Source organism: Olea europaea, chromosome 7 (assembly GCF_002742605.1).
Source record: "Olea europaea var. sylvestris chromosome 7, O_europaea_v1, whole genome shotgun sequence".
In the NCBI taxonomy this organism is placed as follows: domain Eukaryota; kingdom Viridiplantae; phylum Streptophyta; class Magnoliopsida; order Lamiales; family Oleaceae; genus Olea; species Olea europaea.
The window spans coordinates 6,183,864-6,189,001 of NC_036243.1; positions in this window are offsets into that span (position 1 = coordinate 6,183,864).

A 5,138-nucleotide genomic window follows, 5' to 3' on the forward strand; every position below is an offset into this window, starting at 1 on the left:
ATGATATGAATGAGCCAAAGGGTACTTACATATGGATAAAAGATTTCCAAAACTCTAAAGAGAGGAAGGTCAGAAATCAATCAGTAAGCATATAATTAATACAAAGTATCAGCTGGCTCTTGCCATAATGTATGCGGAGAGATTATGCATCCTTGTGTGCTATATTATCAAATACTTCAACATATCCAAAGAGGAGAATGGAAATTTAAATTTTTTTTCTCATAAAAACAGTTGAACAATCCGTTCTAGCCTCAGTATGAATTGGAGCACTTCAACTTTGACATAATTCCTTTGTGACAAAAATTTTAGCATTGGAATCGCCCAAAATTATGTTCTTCAATCTCATCCGTCATAACACAGGACCAAAATCAAGTTCAAGAGATTAAAATCTTGGGTAGAAAACAGAAAGAAAATTTACTTTGATGACACCCAATACTCAAAAAATGAATTCTTGCAAAAAGGAAGATATACCAAATACTTGGTGCGATTATGAGATAGAGACTTGTCGTCGGCAGTTCCTTTGAGCAGCACACTAAGCACGCCGGTTGCCTCCCTCCAATTGTGTTGAAGGAGGAGTTTCTCCAACAGCCACCGCAGCTTTTTCCTGTGGATGGACTGCAAACTTTCACCCAGGCCGTACTACAAGCTTCCAATGACTTGCTCCGGGCGATAGCTCTGCTTATTGTTGGCCAATATGATTTCATTTGCTTTCCTCGCCTTCTTCACCGTGTCCTCGTCATTTTCGTGAGGATTTCTTGGCCCTCTTCGTCGGGGTTTCACTTTCTTGGCTTCCATTGCTGTTTCTCCTATCATATTCAAGGTAAACAATTTGCGAAATGAAAATCTTGAAGTGTGCTGATAAATAGTGGAAATTTAAAATAACAGACCGCAAGCCAAATGATTGGCGTTCCATTTCACGTTTTTGGGAAGTGCCAACTAATATTTTAATTTTTCTTAATGGAACGCGGGAAATTCCTAGCCCCCATTTGCCCCCCATTAACTTTCAATTTATTACATTTTATTTTTCTCTTTTATTTTCAACCACACAACCTTTTATAAAATAATATTATACATAAATCGAAAAAAAATTCTACTTTCCAATCATTCATTTTTCAAAAAAACATTATTCCACTGATTTTCACTTTTAGAAAATAGGGGCCAAACAGGGCTCTAATACGTGCTAATGTACATTGGCGGTTTTTTTTTATATATAAATTATTCGTTTTTAATTGAAAAATGAAACAATATCAACTACAAGGGCTTGATTTTGACTTTGTTGACTCTAAATTAAAAAAATTTGCTATTTGTACGTCATAAGCATTTCGTTTACATAATTACTTAGTCATGTTGATCCCATTTTTTGAAATTTATGTTTTTTCCAAAATTTAATCACACATTTTATAGTATTCAAAATTTTTATTAACTTTTCAATCACGCATTTCATTAATTCTTATCAAATCTGTTAATTTTTTACTTTTAGCTAAAATAAACAAAAACGTATCCCATGTTTGGTAGGGATTAAAATTCAAATTTTAATTTAATTCAAAATCAACAATTAATTTTAATCATATATTTCAAGGAATCCACAACATCCAACTATACATTTCATCAACTTTTATTAAAATTTACTAAGAATATGATTTTAGACTCCACTAAATAAGGGATGAATCCTATCTCACCACGTGACTTTTTGTATTTTTGAATTTTATAATTAGGTCTGGACAAAAAAATCAAAAAACCAACCAAACCAATCAAACATATGTAATTGGTTTGGTTTGATTTTCTTTTAAATAAAATTATAGTTATTTGATTCGATCATGGTTTGAAGCCTCAAATCGCTGGTTAACCAAATCAACTCAATCCACTTGTACGTTTACCTTTTCTTTAAGAAAAAAATAAAAAGATAAACCCTAATCTCTTAACCATATCACGATTTCCTCCAAACTATTATATTATCGGTAAGTAATAGTACTGAAAACTTTCTTTCACAAGCTCATTATGTTATATTTAGTTTTTTCCTTACTCAGGCAGTCGGGCTACATAATCTACAAAAAGGCAACAAAATCTCAAAGTTTTCTGTTAATCTGTCTCTAGTAACCTGATTTTATTTATTAGTCAATAATTCTCATAATATAAAGTTATTTAGTTATTTCAGTTCTTGTTATCTAATTGGACCCAAACTTGGACAATTTTTTTTCTAAATTCAATTTAGACTAAAAGTCCAAATCGACTAATCGAACCGAATCAAACAAATCTGATTTGGTTTGGTTCGGTTCAGTTTTAAGAGTTAAAGTGGGTTGGTTTGGGTTGAAATTCACCAAAATCGACTAATTTGGTTTTAATTTTGAGTTGGAGTAAAAACCAACCCAAATCAAATCGCGCCCAAGCCTAATTTTAATTATTTGGAATAGTGGTGCAGCAATTGTCAAACCCCATTCATATAGACAAAATACATTAACCTGTTGGAATAAAATTTCATGAACTGACCTAGACATATGATTCTACATTTTATTTTTGACATGATAAATTGAAATAAGCATCTTCACAATAAGGTCCCTGTATATTCTTACCTAACCACCTATGATGTACATATAGTATGTTATGACCAAATACTACATAACCAAAATTCAACATATTTACTTTGAGAATTACAAAAGTATCCACCATATCATTTCAAAAATCATATATAAACAATACAGGATTCTCAATATATAATATAATAGATTATAAGGTCAAAACAAACAGGCCACAAAACAATCCTACGGATTGTCATCCATGTACATCAAATTTCCAATAAGTAAAAATCATGCAACTTTTGAGTATAAATAATATGAGTATATGATGACATGTCATTTCTTTAAAACACCATGCTAAAATGAATCATAACCAAATATTTATCAAAGTTAACTCGAAATAATTTCATTTGAAATATTTTCCTTTCATTGGGCCCTTGACCCACTTCCTATTCATCGAGTAGAGTTTTGCACAATTTAAATATCAATAATCATCAATCCAGTGGCCAATATAATATTGATCAATCGAATGGACCATCCTCTTATGATCACTAGAAGTACGTTCCCTTATTGCCCCTATGATCACCCAAGAAGTATCCCATTCACAATGTCAATAATTATAATATTTATTTTTATTTTTTTTAAAATTCAATTTTAATCAGACATTTCATAGTATTAAAAATTTTTATTAACTTTTTCAATCACACATTTCATTAATTCTTGTCAAATACGTTAAAATTTATTTTTTAGATAAAATAAACAAACACTCATCCCATGTTAGGTAAGGATTAAAAATTCGGATTTTAATTGAAGTCAAAGTCAACAATTAATTTTAACTATATATTTCATGGGATCCATAATTTTCAACCACACATTTCATCAACTTTTTTCAAAATTTACTAAAAGTATGATTTTAATCTCCACTAAATAAGGCAAGTGCATTCTATCTCACCACGTGACTCTTTGTACTTTAGAATTTGAATTATTTCAAATTATAGTGCACCAACTGATCATTGCTACGTATATGTGAATATAATCATTAGTTTTAATGAAGATAAAGAGCATGCAAGTAAAAATAATTTTCTAAATTTTGTCATAAAAAGTGAAATAAATAAAATTTGCCTATCCATTAATTTGTTGGCCTCAAAACCTAAACGATCAAGTTGTCAATATGTTTCTTGTCACTTCTTCGTATACAAATGTGTTACTTTTACACTAGAAAACCATTAGATGCAAGGCCATTGTAGACAATTGGTTGCTCTTTAACAATAAATTCATTGGAGAGATAAACACATTGAACGAAAATTTGATCTCTTATGAGAGATAATTGGTAGAATTGTATTGGAATGAACTTGTAGACTCGTTTACTAAAGTCCTGTCTACTACAATTTTCAAGGAATATCTATATGACATGATGTTGTATGATATGACACATCTACTCTAGGGAAAGTGGGAGATATATTTGGTTTTGTGCCCATAGAGTAAATTTGTTATGATAAAATATTAATTTATAATAACTAAATTGTGGGTTTATTTATTTATTGCATTCATTTATTATTGAACATGCGAATTAGAGTACTAATTGTTAGGAAATATGTAATTGGCAAATCTGTGACCAAGGACCAAAATGTAATAATTGTAAAGTCAAGGATTAAAATGTCATAATTGTAAGGTCAAGGACCAAAGTGTCAAATGTCCAATAGTTCAGGGACTTGAGTTGCAATTAATCAAAGTGTTGAAGGCTAGGTCTAGGGTTGTGATGGATGCCTCGAAGTTGCAAACGGCGCGAGATTTCGCTAGAGCCACGCCATGATATCGCTCGAGCCAAGATTGCAGAACCACTGTCGCTAAAGCCTCGCCAGCAGGTCGCTCGAGCGAAGTGGACGTCGCTCGAGTCACGCTGGTCCCTCGCTCGAGCGACCTATTTATCTGGGCAACATTAAATTTAAAAGCTCGCGAATTTTTGACGCGCCACAAGACCATATGTTGAGCCATATAAATACCATTCGTCTCCTTCGAGTTGATTATGGAGAAAATACACATTAAAGCCATATTATTGCTTCACTCTAAAATCCTTGGAGATTAATCCTTTATATCTTTCACACCAAGGTTCAAAAAGCAAAACAATCTTCTAAACTCTTCAGATTAAAAATCCTTGGCTTTTGCAGAAAAACATCACACCTTGAAACACCAAAACACCACCTTCTCTAAATCCTATAAAACTTCCAGAAAATCCTCAGATTGAAGATCCGGGAAGAACTGGCTTGAAGAGTGGGAGTGCTTGACGATTCACGAGAAGTAGAAGTCACACAAGGCTGGGATGGTACACAGATCTGCTAGATCCAGGAGAGTCTTGTTCTCAAACAGTAAGGAGGTTAGAAAATTGAGGAGATCAATTGTTCTGACGTACTGTAAGTTACCTTATACAAATAGTGGATCTCTACTGGCTTGTGCCCGGAGTTTTACCCAGTTGGGGTTTCTCCGTCAACATTCGTTGTGTTCTTTTATTACTTTAATTTATTTATTGTTACCGGTAATTCAACATAGGTAATTAAGACATGTGAATGAATCTGGACAAACTTTAATTCTTGTGACTTGTTGCACGAATTAATTGATAAGTTTTTT